Source organism: Petaurus breviceps, unplaced genomic scaffold, assembly GCF_028583685.1.
Source record: "Petaurus breviceps papuanus isolate PSGF00001 unplaced genomic scaffold, PetGlider_PUasm1.0 99, whole genome shotgun sequence".
NCBI lineage: Eukaryota > Metazoa > Chordata > Mammalia > Diprotodontia > Petauridae > Petaurus > Petaurus breviceps.
This window is the reverse complement of record NW_027187465.1, coordinates 10,201,891-10,220,524: the sequence shown is the minus strand read 5'-3', so window position 1 is coordinate 10,220,524 and position 18,634 is coordinate 10,201,891.

The window sequence follows — 18,634 nt, the reverse complement described above, 5'->3', positions numbered from 1 at the left end:
GCTAGATTCTACTTCAGGCTACACTGTCCAGCTGTGTGACTTTGTCCAAGTCATCTGACTTCTGCGGGCCTCAGTTTCTTCATCTGTAAAATGAGGGGGCTGGAGGTCCCTTCTGGCTCTAAAGTTTGACACTATGGTAAGTCTCTCCCCACTCAGCTGCCATGGAGATTTTTCTAAAGCAAAGGTCTGACCCTGTCCTTGTTCAACGAGCCTCTGATGTCTCCCTAGACCAAAATAAAGGCCATCACTGGGCATATGAAGGCCTTCAAAAGCTAAGCCCTATCTGCCTTTCCTTCTTATACTTTAAGTGAGCCCTTGACAAGCCATCTACACTGGCCCACCCTCTATCCCTTGAGCACCACACTCCATGTCCCATTACCATGCCTGGAATGCTCTCCCCACTTTCCCCTGCCTCTTAGCTCCCCAGGCTCCCTTAAAGAGACAACTCAAATCCTTCTTCCCTCCCCCAAGTCTACAAGAGGGCTCCCCCCCAGTCCCCAGCCCCCACCCATTGACTTCCTTAAGTCTACTTCCTACAATCTTGTATGCACCTAATTACTCACCAGTTTTCTCCTCCATTAGAATGTGGGGTCCCAGAGGGGAGGGATTGTGTTTCTCCCATTCTTTGTCTCCCCAGTCCTTAGTATAGTGCCTGGTAAATAGTAAGGATTCAATAATGCTTGATAATGGACTGACCATATGGAATTTTGTGGCAGCTAATGCTTAGCAGATGCTGCCATAATGCTTACTTACAGTGTTGAGCCTGGAGTCAGAAAGAGTCATCTTTGTGAGTTCAAATCTGACCTCAGACACTTTCTAGCTGTGTGACCTTGGGCAAGTCACTTCACTCTGCCTCAGTTTCCTCATCTGTAAAATGAGCTGGAGAAGGAAATGGCAAACAGCTCCAGTATTTTTGCCAAGAAAACCCCAAATAGGGTCAGAAGAGTCAGATCTGACTGAAAAACAACTAACAAAATATGGGACTTCTCACATCATTTCTTTGCTGTAGGTTTTAACTTATTCAGCTGCAAAATGGGATTAATTCTTACCCCACCTGCCTAAATTCATTATAAACTACATGAAGCATTTTTATATGGGCAAAGCACAATTCTGATTCAATCACACCCTGCAATCTTTCAGACAGAACTTTGGGAGTGGGTGGGACCTTCAAGATCATCTCCTCCTCACCCCCTGCAGAAGAGGAGAGAGACCCTTTGGAGAGGAGGGGGATGGGGCAAAACAGGGCTTATTATACCCACTTTGCAGATGAGAAAACTGAGGCCCAGAAAGGCTCTTGCCCAGAGTTGGATGCCACTTTCTAGGCAGAGCCAGCCCAATTCTGACCTGGTTAGGTGGGAGAAGACCAGTGAGACCACCCCCCTGGCCTGAAGCTGAAGGCTTGCATTCTTCAGTTCCTGCTCCGATTGCTGCCTGTCAAGGCAGATTAATGGATCCCATCCCAGGCTACAGAATGGCCTGGAGAGGAAAGCTCTCCAAACAAGAGACAGGAAGTCCAGCTCATCTCTAATGTATGAGTTGTCTGGAACCTTGCCAAGTGAGCCAATCAACTGGCAAAAATTTACATATTAATGAAATCTCATAAATAATACATCCAGCACCAGGCAGAGTCCATGATGGCTGCGTGGATGCCAAAACCTGTCACTTTAAATTATTACCTCTTTCATCTCCTCTCTCTTGAGAAATGAGGGCCCAGGCTGAAGTCTAGTGATATACCTTAGAGTGGGCCAGAAAATCCGCCACATTCATGGAAACAAGGAAGGTCAGAACTATCAGGGACCTTCCAACAAAGAAAGCAGAACTGGGGAGGAGTGGGAAGGGCTCAGAACATAGAACGCCCACCCGAGGCGGGCTTTGGACACAGGGAGTCAAAGCTGGTGGGCATCTTAAAACATGGAAGGTCATATGTGGGCGGGACCTTGGAATAGGGAAGGTCAGGGTTGGGAGGGACCTTGGAATAAGGAAGGTCAGGGTTGGGAGGGACCTTAGAACAGGGAAGGTCAGAGCTGGGAGGGGCCTTAGAACAGAAAAGGTCAGGGCTGGGAGGGGCCTTAGAACAGGGAATGTCAGGGCTGGGAGGGGCCTTAGAACAGGAGATGTCAGGACTGGAGGGGCCTTAGAACAGGAGATGTCAGAGCTAGGAAGGACATTAGAACATCTGCCATCAGTGAGGCCTCACCTTATATCAGTTTTTATCCATAGCTCCTAGGATAATGCCCAGCATTTAGTAAGGGTTTAATTGTTGATTGATGGATTAATTAACCTTTTGGGTCTTCATTTTCTTCATCTCTAATTTGAAGTGGGGACCTGGTGATTGCTAAGACCCTTCCAGCCCTCAAGCTATGAGCCTATCATCCTCAGGTTAACAGCAAATTTGGCAGAAGCTGAAGGGGGCAAGGCCAGCTAGGGGTACATATCTGTGTACATATCTGCAGCATTCATATCCACCCAGTGTACTTTGTTGTTGGAGCTCAGTGGGTAATGCCATCTCCTTCAAGAAGATCGGATTTCTCTACCCAGGGCTCCCAGCCTCCCTTAGTTACCATGCCCCCCACCCCAACACAGTCCTTGGTTTCTCTTCCTCCTGTAGGGTCCCAAGGGCTTCTGGGCTAAGACCCAGATTCTAGCATCAGGGTCTAGGGCTTTGCTGGGATACAGAGTATAAATGGGTAATTATCCAGAATACAAAGGAGTATTCACTTTGAAGAGAGAGCCCCAGGATCCTTCCTTGAAACACTGGGTTCTCTGGTGAATACAATCCAATTTACATCCCTCCTCCCAAATCAACTTTGTCCAAATCAAGTTTGTCTGGGTTTCATCTACATCTCCTGTGTGAAGTGTTGGGGAAATAATGACCTAGGGGGGTGGCTAGGTGGTGCAGTGAGTAAGAGCATTGGCCCTGGAGTCAGGAGGACCTGGGATTGGTTCAGGCCTCAGATACTTAACACCCACACAAAATAACTGGCCGTATAACCTTGGGCAAGTTACTTAACCCCCAAAAAAAATAATGACCTAGGTTGATTTTTCCCATGAAGGTTAAGTGGACAGAATGTGGCTGACCCTGTGACCTCTTCTGGAGAGTGAGGGGATCACACTCAGGGGCCTCTAAGGCACCTGCCTGCCCCAAATCCTTTGAGCCCAGGATGAGATTTTTCTTAGCTTCGCAGAGCACCCACCTGAAACAAAAGGGGAAAGAGGGAGCTGGGGAGGGAAGTCCTGAGAAACAGAAACAGAAGCAAAAAAGCAGAACTTCAGTCATGAATGTGGGACTCTCATGCAGGTGTTCAATGGGTCAGCTCAGGATCTGGGCCTTTGGGGGCTGATTCCCAGGCTGGAGGGTGCAGGCGCTGTCCAGCACAGCCCAGCTTCCACAGTGAGTCAGAGGGGGCCCAGGGCTCCTGCTCTCTGGTCCAGGGTGCCCAGCACCGCCTCTGTGCTTAGCCCTTCACTTTTTTCCCCTTTTGGAAAACATGAATCATGGAGATGTTGTTTGTCTTGGGTTTAAACAGGACAGAGCTCTACTCTTAATGCACATTAATAACACTCTGTGGCAGGGATAAAATTAGCAGTAATGGGAGTTTTTCCTAGTTCTTGCTAAAACAGGGGTCCTGACTCTGGGTGGGGGGGGGATGGGAGTGTGTCTGAGAATGTTAAAGAGAGAGAGACAGAGAAAGACAGAGAGAGAAGAGAAAGAGAAGGAGAGGGAAGGGGAGAGAGAACAAAAAAGGAGAGGAGGAGAAGAGAGGAAGATAAAGAACTCAAATCATAGAACTCAAATATAGAACCATAACACCTAGAACTAGAAAAAAATTCAGAGGCAATGTAGTTCAAACCCTTCACTTTATACATGGGGAAACTGAGGCCCAGAGAAGCTAAGTCTTAAGATCATAGGATCAGAGCTGTGAGATTCTGTAGTCACATAAGGTCCCTAGCCCTAGAGCTGGAAGGGATTTGAGAGGCCATGTAGTCCAACCTCCTCCTTTTACAGGTGAGGAAACTGAGATGCAGAAAGGTTAAGTATGTAATTTACTCAAGGTTATGTAGGTAATAATCCTTGGAGTTGGGTCTCGAACCTAGTCATCCTGTCCATTTGGAAAATGAGGCTGTGAAGGAAAAAAATGTGGGACTGGAAAACCAGGGTTCATTTCTTGACCTCCTGGATCTCAAACTAAACCACTTTACTTAGTTTTGACATGATGCCTCTGTTTCTGCATCTGTAAAATGGGCATCAAAACACATATTGCTTGTGAAGTTGTGCCATCTCTTCCTCTATTAGACTATAAGCTCCTTGAGGGCAAGAATCATGTCTTTTACTTCATAGACTCTCAGAACTTCAAAGAACCCTTGAGAGCAATGAACTCCAACCCCCTCATTTGTCTAGGAGGTGACTGGGGCACAGGTTGGAGATAATGGAGATAATTATAATTATTAATGTATTACAATATATAATTATGTAATATATTATAATTCTAATAATGGAGATAATACAAGATTGAAAGGAGGTAATTAGTGGGTAGCATTTTGCAGTCACAAATCACATGCTTTATTCATTTGTCCATTCAGAGAGGACTGGCACCTCTGGGTGGGAGGGCTTGCCCAGACCTTTTCTGGATTCACTCCCTTAATGTCCACCCACAACCCAACTCTCACCTGTAGCTTCAGAAGCTGCAGCATGCATAATGGCCATGCCATGGTAAAACCATCCTGGCAGACTGGGCTGAGTAAGGCTGAGGGCAAGCCACAGAGCTCAGACCTCTTGGTGAGTTAGGGGGTCTCTGCCCCAGGCATGTGAAACCTCCCCCAGTGGAATGGGTGGATGAGAACAATTTGTTCCAGTGTTCATGAAGGTGGCTGAAGCAGGCTCTGGGGAGCACTTAGAGCTTGGTCCCATATGGAAGATGCCAAGATCACCCACTGCACCCTAGGCCATCACCAGTCATCTTGACTTTTGTCCTGCCACTGGACTTTGATGATGCTAGAAGAGAGAATAAGGCTGGTTACTTCACTCACCTCTGCCTCACTTAAATCCAATTCCCATGCAAGTTAAAGCATCACCCTGTGATGTCTTTGGTCCTCTTTGAAAATGAAGGATGGGGGCAGCTAGGTGATAAAGTGAAAAGAGAATAGAGAACGGGCCCTGGAGTCGAGGACCTGAGTTCAAATCCAGCCTCAGACACCGAACACCTACTGGCCATGTAACCTTGGGCAAGTCACTTAACCCCAATTGCCCTACTTTCCCCCTCCAAAAAGCAAAAGGAAAAAAAAGAAAATGGAGGATGAACAATTGTGTAAAGTGAGGGAAACCTATAAATTCCAAGACCTATTCCCCAGAACCAAAGTGTGTGACGAGCAGTGTCAGGGATCGGTGCTCGAATCTGAGGGACAAACCAACCTCAACAAAATCAGCTGGGACAGACTAGAATGTGTTAAGTAGTTCCTATGTGCCAAGGATGGTGCTGGTGCTGAGGATACAAAGCCTGTTCTCGAGGAGCTTACATTCCAGTTAGATGAGAGAATGTGTGGAAGAGAGGCAAGCTGGGGGTAGATGGAAAGGCCATGGGGGAAGGGGGGCAGGGTGTCCTGGGGTGCAGCAGTGGGGTGGGTGACACCACCCAGAAGAGCTTAGGATGCAACAACAGGTCACATGTTCAGGGGAACACCCAGAGATTCATCTCACCCAAAGGATTACGGCTGCGGATGCCCATCCAAGTGGTGTGAGTGACTGTCTCTCGGCAAAGACTCTCGGGAAAGGAGTAGTGAGTTCAAGGAAGAGTTAAGCTTTATTCAGGGTTACCTCCTAGGGAAGCATCCTGATCCTACTGGATCCTCCAGCTCAGATCTCAAAAAGACAAGTGAGGTGGCGTTCTTGGTCCAAAGAAGGTCTAGGAATGTATGTGTTGTAGATATGACTGGGGAGGGCTCTAGAGATCCATGGGGCTCCATGAGAGGGTACAGGGTATCATACTCTGATACTTGGGTATCAAGTATGACTGATGCAGGGTATCAGTCATGCCTCCCAGCAGGTTCCCATCCCTACGGAGCATAGATTTATAACATCTGGGGGCAGACACTGCTTATCTGTTCAGTGACTCTCTTGGGGGTTTAGAGGGCTTAGAGATGATTTCATTGGCAGTGACCTCCCTTTACTGATGCAGGTTGGAACCAGTAGGTCAGATGGGAACTCTCAGAGGTACAGAGAACATTAGGGCAGAGCAGATGGAAAGGGCTAAAGATCATTGACAACTGGAGGGATCAGAGAAGGCTTTTCACAGAAGATGGGCCCTTACTAAACTAATGTTTCTAGGAGATCAGAAAACAGTGTGAGTCCTGTCCCCACTCTACCACCATCACAGTGAGAATAGAAGACTAAGCAGAGCTTAGAGCCATCTTTAATTGTCTTTGTTTCTGGCTACATGACCCCAGCCAAGTCACTTAAACTCTTTGTGCCCTAAGCCAATGGTTCTCAAAGTGTGATCTAGGAATTTCCAAGGGTCCCTGAGACCATTTCAATGGGCTCATGGAATCAAAACTATTTTATAATAATACTAAAACATTTCAATTTCTAATACAATAACTACCCATAGATATAGCTCACATAGACAAAAGTTCTTTGAAAGGAGTGGTCCTCGATTTTTCTTTTTTCTTTTTGGAGGCAATTGGGACTAAGTGATTTGCCCAGGGTAACACAGCTAGTAAGTATCTGAGTTAGATTTGAATTCAGGTCCTCCTAACTTCAGGGGCAGTACACCGTCAGTTGTGCCACCTAGCTGCCCCTGGTCCTCAATGGTTTTTAAGAGTGCAAAGGGGTCCTGAAACCAAAACATTTGGGAGCTGCTTCCCTGGGCAACTCTCTAGTTATGGAGATGGTGTCAACCAGCACTGGCAAAAAGAATTTCCTCACCTGGGAACTCTCTAGACCAATGAAATCATAAGTCCAATCCCTATTGTTTCTCCTTCAGGGACTGATCTGGCCCAAGAATTTATCACCTACTTCCCAAACTACTTGAGATAAACTCCTCTGTACTTAGAGAGATGAGTCCAGGGTCACAGATTTAGAACTGGAAAGGATCACAGAGGTCATTGAGTTCAACATTCTCTTTATGAGGAAACTGAGGTCAAAAGAGGTCAAGGTACTTACCTAAGGTCACACAGCTAGCAAGAGGCAGAGCTGGAGTTTGAACTCCACTCTTCTTTCAGCTAGACCAGCATGCTCAAGTTGTCACTGAGATAATACTCAAAGAAGAATGTTAGAAGAGGATGGGACCTTGGATCACAGAGTATAGTATAGCAGAGCTTGGAAACCCTAGGACAGGAGCTTCCAGCCTGTGAGCAGGAGAGCCCCAGAGGATACAGTTGTTTTAAGAGGTCTGCAATTCCATACACTCAGCAAGCATTATCATTTTTATCTTTATTTAGCTCCAACCAAATATGCAGTGTGACTCAGTACAATAAATAAGCAAACATACCTTTTGTAAGCTGAATAAATATTTTGTCTTGCATACAGATGAATCAATATTTTTCAAACTTCTGTAGATGCTGTTGTGGTTCGTAAAATACAAATTCATTTGAGAGCATTACCGAATTTCTAGTATGCTGAATTGTGTTTTCCTTTTCTTCCTTTTCAAAAGTTGAATCGATGTATTTTTCTTTTTTTCCCCTTCATCTTACTGTCTCTTCCAAACGACTCACTCTACCAGCATGGCAGAGGTCTCTTTGGCAACCAAATGGAAGAGGCAGACAAAACAAATCAATACGTTGGCTGTCTCTGCACATGGATGCTGAATTTCATGCCGCCTCTCATTCGAGTCAAGAGGCTTGTTTCACCATCAATCCTAAAGTCATGACTGGCCCCTGTACTGATGCTTACCATCTGGTGGTCGATAATGACATCCCACACCTCTACAGGAGGAAGGAACACAACGGTTGGCTCCCTATGGCCTCCTCATGTGACTGGCTACACTTTATGGGAATCACACATTTTTACAACACTAGATTCATAGAATCTTCTTGTTATTCAGTCATGTCTGACTTTTCTTGACCCCATTTAGGGTTATCTTGGCAGAGATACTGGAGTGGTTTGCTATTTCCTTCCCTAGATAATTTTACAGATGAGGAAACTGAGGCAAACAGGGTGAAGTGACTTGCCCAGGGTCACACAGCTAGTACATGTCTGAGGCCAGATTTGAAATCATGTCTTCTGGACTCTAAACCTGGCATTCTATCCACTCTACCACCTATCTACCTTTCATAGAATCTAGAATCATGGGATTTAGAATTGGAAGCAATTTGCTACAAGTCAGAGCTTGATTGATTGTTTTGTTGATTGGCTAGACCAAGGGTGGGGAACTTGTGGCCTTCTAGGTCCTTGGGTGAGACCTTTTGACTCAGTCCAAGTCTTACTGAACAAATCCTTTCTTTTTTTTTTTTTTTTTTTTGGAGGGGGTAGGGCAGGGTAAGTGGGGTTAAGTGACTTGTCCAAGGTCACATGGCTAGTGTTAAGTGTCTAAGGCCGGATTTGGACTCAGGTCCTCCTGACTTCCGGGCTGCTGCTCTATTTACTGCACCACCTACTGCCCCTTGAACAAATCCTTTAATTAAGGGGATTTGTTCTGTGAAGTTTGGATTCAATCCAAAGGCTGCACTTGAGGACCTAGAGGGCCATACGTGGCCTCCAGCAATTTATTTGATCCTTACAACAACTCTTAGAAGGTAGGTGCTATTATCCACATTTTGAGAGAGGTTAAGTGACTTGCCCAGAGTCATACAGCTAGTAAGTGTCTGGAGCTGAATTTGAACTCTGGTCTGACAAGATTTCCATGGTGCCACCTAGATGCCTCATCTCTAATTCTGTATTCCTGTGATTCATCCCAGTACTGACATATCCTGCCTATGTGGCATTAAGCAAGTTCCTTCCCCTTTCTGGCCTCAGTTTCCTTTATTGTAAAATGAGACTTGGAATTGGACTTGGAATCAGGAAGATCTGAGTCTTGACTAACTGTGGGAGCCTGAGCAAGTCAAGCAATGTACCTTGCTCTGAGTCTCAGTTTCCTCCTCTATAAAATGAGGTCAGGCTAGTTAGCCTCCATGGCCCCATCCAGCTCTAAAAGACTTCTTGTCCTGTTCAATTCTCATCCCCATCCTCCCATGAACCCTCCTCAATGGCTCCGCCATGTTCTCATGACTTCGTGTAGAAACCAGTGAAATACAGGAGCTGTCCCATCCCTTTTTCCTCATTCTAGATTCATAACCACTCAGCTTACTTTTCCTGGTATATACAGTTCTGCATACAGCTCACCATGGGTGGTGTCTATCTAAGACACAGGCATTTATGAACCTCCTGTGGAGGCACAGTGGTTAGAATGTTGGTCTTTGAGGCTGGAAGACAAGTTCAGATGCTTCTGAGCTGTGTGACCTCTGGGAAAGTCGTTCAGCTTCTCCCGTCTATAAAATAAGAATAGTGCCTCCTTCAGGGCACTCACAAAACCTTCGTGTGAGGATCAGATCAGATAACAGAAATCAATTTTCAAATCTTGAAATGCTATGACAGTACTACTTGTCGTAATTTCTTCTATTGTCCATCCAATTACAAGTCGTAGTTTAGGCAATAGACATGTTCTTTATTTAGTTGGATTTTTTCCTAGTGTGGATAGTTGTGCCAACCTCATTTGAATGATCTGGGATCTTAATTAAGAGACTCTGCAGTGTCCCATGGCTTGATGCAACAAACAGAAGGTAATTCACAGGTGGACACATCTGAAAGAACCCTAGTTCTGGAGTCAAAGGTTATTGCTGTTCAATCATTTTCAGTCATATCCAATTCTTCTTCAACATATTTGGGGTTTTCTTGGCAGAGATACTGGAGTCATTTGCCATTTCCTTCCCCAGCTCATTTTACAAATGAGGAAACTGAGGCAAATGGGGTGAAGTGACTTGCTCAGGGTCACACAGCTAGTAAGTGTCTGAGGCCAGATTGGAACTCAGGTCTTCCTGACTCCAGGCCTAGTGCTCTATCCCTCGCACCACCTTCAAGTCAGAGGACCTAAGTTTCCAATTCCCCCTCAAGTCAATAAGCATGTAAATTAAGTACTTACTATGTGCCAGGCTCTGTGCTAAGCATTAGGGATTCAACTGCCTATATCACCTTGGACAAATCCCATATAAATATAAATATATATATATATTTTTTTTTTTCAGAGAGAAAGAGGAGAGACACCTTGCTGGTGGAGTGCCTGTGAAGCAGGGTTTTTTTTTTCCTTTACTGAATAAAATGCATTTTTATCATCAACAAAGAAAGTGCATGATGGGACTGTGTATATCCTTGGCACCTTTCAGTCAATTGTGTGACTGTAAAGATGTGGTCTACTAGACAAAAAGATAGGGATAGGTACTGGAACTGTGAATTTATTGGTAAGAGAACTCTCAGGTGTTTAAAGTCCCTCTACCAATTTAGAGTAGTGCCTGCTCTTAAACTTAGAATTGCCCAGGACACTAATAAGTTAAGTGACTTCCTCGGGGTCACACAGCCAGTATGTGTCAGAGATGAGACTTGAATCCATGTCTTCCTAGCTCCAAAGTTAGCTCGCTAACCCTAACCCCACACTGCTTCTCCTACTATAAAATGCTGTCTGCAATAGTCTGACTTTCCCCTTTAGTGGCTGAGAAACATCCAGATCCCATGAACACTGGTAGCAACATTCACTGGAACTGGAAGCAATGTCCCCAGAGGAGGAGCAGCTGATAGGAGTGTCTGCATCAGGAGATGAGAGATACAGGAGGAATATTCAATATACCAAGAAAAGGCAGTATTAGGAGCCTGAACAAGCATTGATCCTCAGAGCCCAGAAGAAAGTTAACCTAAAGGGAATGCATGTGAATGGCACAAAAGAAGAAAAGGACTCTCCAAAAGCAGGACCTTTGCTGCATGGGTTCCCTACGTATGTTCCGAGCTACCATTTTACTGTAAGTTTGAACCCACCCTTTCCAAAGACCTTGTGTGCACAAGAAGAGAATGTACACCCAATTTAGAGGTATTGTTTCCATAACTGTCCTTGTTATATCTGATCAGTAAATATTTTTCCTAAGAGTTAAGTAAATCTGGCTGATAATCATTGGGGAGCACACTAGTGGGGGCTCCTGAGTGACACTACTAGAAAATCTCATCTACTTCACAATTCCTCTCCACCCCAGACCCTTAAGGAAAGTATAAGTCACCTTCACAGAACATAGACTTCCAATATGAATGGGAAATGTAAAAGTAGCCCTGGAGTTGAGTGTTATAATTATATCCAGCCTGAGTCTGGAGACCAGGTCTGACTCTGCCACTAATTCAGTATATGACCTTGGCCAAGTTCATTCTCCTCTCATTAATATCCTGCCCAGATCCTGAAGAGCCAAACCTTCCTTTGTGAGCCAGAAGACTTTCCTTGTTATCAAGCCTAATCGTAGCTTTCAAGCACAGAATGTCAGAACTGAGAGGAACCCCAGAATAGAGCCTGTCAGAGCCAGGGGGGTCTTTGAGTCCGTCTTTTCCAACCCCTTCATTTCGTTCCACTCTGATCCCATCATTTGACATAGTTTGGTTTCATCGTTTTCCCTCCAGTTAAGAAATGCCAGTGAGGGAGGCAGGATAAACCAACTGCATGCTGCCTCTGAGGGAGATGCCAGCCATTCTCCACATGCTCCATGTACCGTAACCACCTTTCAGCACTGCCATGGAGATTGCTTCTCCCTCCACCTTATTTTCTTTTTCCTTTCCATCTTTTCTTTTTCTCTTTTATTAAAAGACAATTCAAAAACCCTACCTAATACTAGATATATAATCTAATGCTAGAGATGCCAGGACCATTGCCTCCCTTGCCCTTCCCTTTGGTCTCAGAGCATCTAGCCTGCTCAGAGGCACCTAAGTAAATGTCTATTAACTTTTTGGCAGGATGACAAGATGCTGGTGATCAAACCATTTGTACACAACAGCACAAAAGCTGAAATAACTGTGAATCCCTCTAATGGGCCCAGGAAGGTTCCCACTGGAGGAAGGCAGCAGCCCCTGTTTCTTAGAGACAGGAAGCGAAGCTTCAAATGGCTATGGTAGGGAAGAGATGGGAACACCTGCTTGGAGGCCATAGCCCCAGGCCCTCCTTTGTGGACTGTGAGCAAAGGGGGCGACATGGAGCCTGCAAAGGGCCCTGAGATCATGGAGCTCATACTCATACTTAGACTCACAGCATTTCAGCGGGAAGAGAAAAACTGGTCCAAGCCCCTCATTTTCTCCCATTAATGTTCAATTCTTCTGGCAAATTTCACATTTTTTTTATCTGTGTCTCTCAGTTTTCAGCAGGTGGATGGCCCTGTGTATAAAGATGAGCAGGGACAGAGAGGCCCTGTCAGAGTCAGACAGTGGCTTAGGCACGAGGCACACTGCCCCTGACGTGTGACATCAGAGGGACCATGCGGCTTCAGAGCTAAAAGGGATCTCCTCTGCAGCATTCCCAACAAGTGTCATCCAACCTCTGTTTGTCACCACCTTCTCTCTCTCTCTTCTCTCTCTCTGTCTCTCTGTCTCTCTGTCTCTCTCTCTCTGTCTCTCTCTCTCACTCTTCTCTCTCTCTCTCTCTTCTCTCTGTCTCTGTCTTTCTCTCTCTCTCTCTTTTTCTCTCCCTCTCTCTCTGTCCTCTCTCTCTCTCCCCTCTCTCTCTGTCTCTCTCTCCCTCTCTCTCTCTCCTCTCTCTGCCCTCTCTCCCTCTCCCCATCTTTCTCTCTCTCTCTCCCCTCTATATCTCTCTTCCTCTCTCTCTCTTTCTTCTCTCTCTCTCTGTCTCTGTCTCTCTATGTCTCTCTGTCTCCCTTTCTGTCTCTGTCTCTCTGTCTCTTTCTGTCTCTCTCTTAAGAACTTTGGAATCAAATGTGAGACATGGGAAACATTGGCAAAGGACCACACAGCATCGCATGCTTGTTTCAAAGAAGCCACTGTGTTCTGTGAGCAAAGCAGAATTGCAGCAACTCAAAAGAAACATGAGATGCACAAATTGAGAAACATCTCCACTCCAGTCCATAGTATATATGGACTATTTGTGCCTGACCTGTCATGGAGTATTCCAAGTTCATATTGGCCTAATCAGTCATAGTCAAATTCACTGTACCTTGAGCCTGCCATAGTGAAATCATTTGAGTCCTCTTCAAGAACAACCAACCAACCAACCAGGCAGGCATCCCAGGTCACCTTGGACAGCTCTTGTAGTCAGAAAGCTTTTCCCCACACCAAGACTGATTCTCTACCTCTTTTTCATTCATTGTTTATAGCTCTGCTCATTGGACCCATATGAAGCAAATCTAATCCCTCCCTCCATCAGGAAAGATTGCTCTTGGGTGTCCCCTCCTCAATCTTCCTTTCTCCAGGTTAAATATAGCTAGTTCCTTTAAACAGTCTTCATATGACATGGGTTCCATGTTCTTTACCAACTGGTTTGCCCTTCTCTGAGCACTCTATAATTTATAAATGTGCTTCCAAAAAGCTGGTGCCAAAACTGAACACAGTATTCCAGCTGTGGACTGAGCACAGCAGTGAATAGCAGGACTCTCATCTCCCTGGTCCCAGACACTATGCCTCTCTAAATGCAACTTAAGATTACTTTTATCCTTTTTTGGCTACCAAATATGATAATAGCAGCAGCAGTGGGAAGAGGAGGAGTTGGGAAAGGAGGAAGAGGAGGAAGGGGAGGAGGAGGAGGAAGGGGAGGAGGAGGAGAAAAAGGAGAAGACGATGAAGAAGAAGAACATAGTGCTTTAAAACTTTAAAGTCCTTTATATTCATGTTCTCATTTAAGCCTCACAAGTCTATGAGGTAGTACCACAAAAATAGCATTACACCCATTTTATAGATGAGGAAACTGAGAGAGTTTAAGTAACTTGCTTATGAACAAAAAGATAATAAGTATCTGAGCTGTAATTCAAACCCATATCTTTCTGAGTCCAAGTACATCTTTCTATGGGCAACTAGGTGGTGCAGTGTATAGTCAGGAAGATTCATCACGACGAGTTCAAATATGGCCTCAAAATTACTAGCTGTGTGACCTTGGATAGGTCACTTCACCCTGTTTGCCTCAGTTTCCTCATCGGTAAAATGAGCTGGAGAAGGAAATGGCAAACCACTCCAGAATCTTTGCCAAGAAAACCCAAATAGAATCAAGAAGAATTGAACACAATTAAAAAATTATTGAACTGAATAGTCCTCTATCCACAACATCCAGCTATCTATCTAAAATGAGGAAACTGAGGCTAAGAGAGAAAAGTGATTGTTGAAGTTCGCACAGCAAGTTAGTGCTTGTACACCAGCCTCTCAGCTATTCTTGCCACCACATGATGCCCACATCACACTCTTAATTGTGCTTGCAGTCCACTCAAACCCCCAGATCGTTTCCAAATCCTGTATAACCACACTTCCCCCATCCTGTATTTGTGAAATTGATTTTGTGAACCCAAAAGGGTTGTCCAAGGTGACACAACTGCGTTACAGCTGATTCCTTCAATATTTCCATGATATTGTTTCCTTATAAATAAAATGGGGATAACAGCCTCCCAGGGTTATTGTGGGGATAAAGGGAGATAACATTTGTAAAGTGCTTTGAAAAAGCATAAAGCATTGTTTGGAACTTTTGGCAACTATTAGAACCACCACCACCGGCATCACTAGTACTTACTCTAATGCTTTCTCCAGGGGGCAAAAACAGATCTCAAATTCCAAGATCATAAATAGGGATGATCATAAAAGGAAGGAAAAAATGGAACTATTTGCTTTGATGTTTATAAAACCCATCCTGTACATGTGTATCGTGTTATCTCTCTCCAAATGTTTGTGCCCATGTTACTAAGTTACCACACCAAAGACTCCAAGACTGACATATGGAAAAACAAGATAATGTGTCACCCAAACATGGAATAGAGGGTTGGCTTGTTTTTGCTTGGCCCCAGAGAGGTTAGGAAAAATCGGTGGACATTGGTAAAGAGACAAATTTAGGCTTGGTGCCAGGAAAATCTTGCTAATGGTGAGAGGTGACCCAAAGTGGAATGGGCTGCCTCAGAAGGAAGGGAATTGTCCCACACTGAATATCTTCAAGCAGAAGCCAGGTGATCACTTGTGAGGGATGTTATGGGCGGGGGGGGGGGGTTCATCTTCAGGTATGGACTAAGCTATATAATCCCTGGGGTCCCTTCTCCCTATGATCATAGAATCATAAATTTAGAACTGGAAAAGACAATGTAGAGAATCTAAATCAACACTCTCATTTTACATTTGAGGAAACTGAGGCTCAGAAAGGTGAATGACTTCCCAAGTTTAAACAGGTAATATCATCCATACATCTAAAGGCAGAAGAGGTCTTCATTCTACTCCTTCATTTTACAGATGAGGGAACTAAGGTCTATATAAATTAACTGACTTCTAGAAGTTACACAAGTAGTAAGTGAAAGAGTCAGGATTTGAACTCAGGACCTCTATCTACAAATCTCAACCTCTTCCCCTGCTCAGGTTCTAATAAACTTCCTAACCACAGCCTGGCCCCTATTAAAAATGATTCTTTCAGTTACTTACAAGGCCAAGGCTCAGCAGTCAATGGGCTCATCTACAAGTGACTAGCCTCTGGTTCTTTCCTTTTCAAATTCTGGCCATTGCTCAGTGTTCTATTCATCGGCCAATGCTCCAAAGGCAAAAAGATCGTTTATTTCATGGAAAGGGGTGAGTTTTCTGCTCCTCTTTTCCTCTAGGGTTTAGAATTGTGTTGCTTTTTCCTGATGGCAGCTATGCCAATCCTAGAAAAAACTTAGAAGGATAAAGCTGGTCATTGGCACTTTGCCCAAGAGCATGCCCATCCCCTCCCTGCTGTGCCCAGAGCCTCCCAGCAGGGGCATAGCAGGGAGGGAAGGCATCTTTGTATGCATCCCAAGGATGATGTATGCAGCCTTACTTTGTCCAAGGCTATTCACATGGAAAGGAGCTGGATGCATGGAGCCAGACTTAGGGTGAGATCAAACAGCAAAGATGACCCGGGAGAGAGTGTACTGCTGGAAGTGGACAAATACTTTCCAGATTTGGGAACCATGTATATTGTCCTACCCTTCTACTGAAGCAGCAAATTGTTGAAGGGAATTATTAGTCTTGACTTACCTACCAACAGCACTAATCACTGAGAAAAAAACTCAATTCAATTCAATTTCATACACACTTACTATGCATCTCACTGTGCTTGCAGTAAGGGGTTCCCAAAAGAAAGGGAACACAATCCCTGATTTCAAGGAGCTTACAATATAGCAAAAATTGCAAAGATTTCCACAAGAAGCTGATAGGTTGAGCAAAAACAGCTCTCTGTCTGTCTCTCCAACTGTCTATCTGTCTGTTTCTCTGTCTCTGTATGTATATGTGTGTCTCTCTCCCTCTGTTTCTGTCTCTCTTTGTGTCTCTGTCTATTTGTCTCTGTCTCTTTGTCTCTCTCCATGTTTGTCTACCTCTCTCTCCTCTCTATTTCTGTCTATGTTTCTCTTTGTGCCTCTGTCTCTTTTCTTCTCTGTTTCTCTGTGTGTCTATCCCTCTGCCTGTCTCATTTTGTCTCTGTCTCTGTCTGATTCTGTCTGTCTCTATCTCTGTCTCTGTCTCTCTCTCTCTCTCTGTCTCTCTCTCTCTCTCTCTCTCTCTCACACACACACACACACACAAGAATACACCTCTCCTCACAAATTAATAAATGTGCTTCTTTACTTGGAAGGATGACCACATTGGGGAAACCATACATGCACAGAAGTCCCAGGTTTTCAGGAAGATGTATTCATAGATCTAGAATTGGAAGGACCTCAGAGATCTAGTTCAAAAGCCTCGTTTTACAGATAAGGAAACTGAGGCACAAAGAGGTTCAATGCTTGGCCCAGAGTTACACAAGTAATGATGTTCAGAGATGGAATTTGAACCCAGATCTTTTGATCCCAGAGCCAAAGTTCCTTCCACCAGGCAATACTGCTTCCTAGTGGGGATGTGTACAAGCCATTAGCCTTGATCATCTCTAGCCTGGAGCCTCTTCTGAACATCTAACAAAGACCAGGGACCAGTTAACCTTGAGATGTTTTATCCTGTGTTACTGACTCAACTCCCCAGCTTCTGGTCTCTGATTTCTGGGTGCCTTTGGCCCTGGATATTCCTGCAATGTTTTGAGGATGTGCAGAATGAAGTAAAAAGAATGGGGGCTAAGACAAAGAACAATGGACTAGAAATGAGAAGATAAGGGTTCTAGCCTGGCCTTTCTCTAAACACTGTATAAGTGTGTTCAGGGAAGCCTCTTTCCCTCTCTGTACCTCAGTTTCCACCGATGTAAAGTAAGAGAGTTGGACTAGAAGATATCTTATATTGCTTGGAACTTCTAACATCCCCTGTTCTAAGGCCACTCCCAGCTCTGGCATCTGCTCTTAGGCCCCTCCCAGCCCTGACATCCCCTGTTCTGAGGCCCCTCCCAGCCCTGACATCCCCTGTTCTGAGGCCCCTCCCAGCCCTGACACTCTCTGGCCTTGGGTTTCCTCCTCCCTTCCTTGGGCTGGGTGCCTTTGGCCGCCTGCAGAGCTCGAGGGTAGGACACAGCCTCCTTGAAGCCTGCTGCACGGTGTGTCTGCCTCTGACCCTGCTTTCGCTGGGCCTGGGTCCCCATTCTCCCTTTGTCAGAGCAGAATCTCAGAGATAACTCCATTATTTATGCTGCTCTTCAGGTCTGTGACAGCAGCGAGTCAGCCGAGCGGCGAGAGCCAACCTGGGGTGTAAAACATGCTTTTAAGACGCTGCCACAGAGTTCAGCGGTGACCTTCACTAATAGAGTCACAGTCTGGGCCTATCACAGAGGCAGGCGGGGGGAGGGGCGGGCAGGGGAGAGGACTGGAGGGAGCGGGGGAGGGGGAGGTGAGCGGAGCGGGGGAGGGGTGGAATCAGGGGACTCACCTCTAGGACAAGACCACAGATCCGCTACTATGTTGCCACTCGCTTCTCATCTCACCTCCAAAAGCAGACCTCAAAGAAACTTGAACATGTACTTTGCCCATGGGTGGTGCTGATTGCCGGGCACATAGAGCGTCTCACCGCCTTGCCCCCTCGAGGGCAGGTTGTCTCCTTCTTTAATTTCTATATATCTATCTATTCCCACAACTTACCTCTGTGACCAGCACATGGCACAAGCTTCCTAAATGCCTGTTGAATTAAATTGAATTAAGTAATAATAGCTCCCAGGATAATTTGTCATCAAAGTATACTGACTCACATTTCTGGCCGTAAAGATTTATCAGACATAAAACACACCCTTCATCGGAAGTGTTTCCACCTCGTCTCTCACCACTCTGGAATTCATCTGACCGATTTGTCCATCCCCCTCCCAGGGGGAAGCTCCTTATTGGGAGAACCTCATTATCCCATAAGAACACAGTAGCCTTGGTCCTCCCCATCATCACCAGCCTCTGCCCCCAGATCGGAGGGTGGAACCACCAATTCCAGACCTCCATTTAGGGAAAGTCTCCGCTCGGGCAGTATTTCTCACCTGGCTGCGCTATTCTGAAACGCTCTGACTTCATGGTGCCCTGCCTCCGCTCCCTTTCCAGCTTC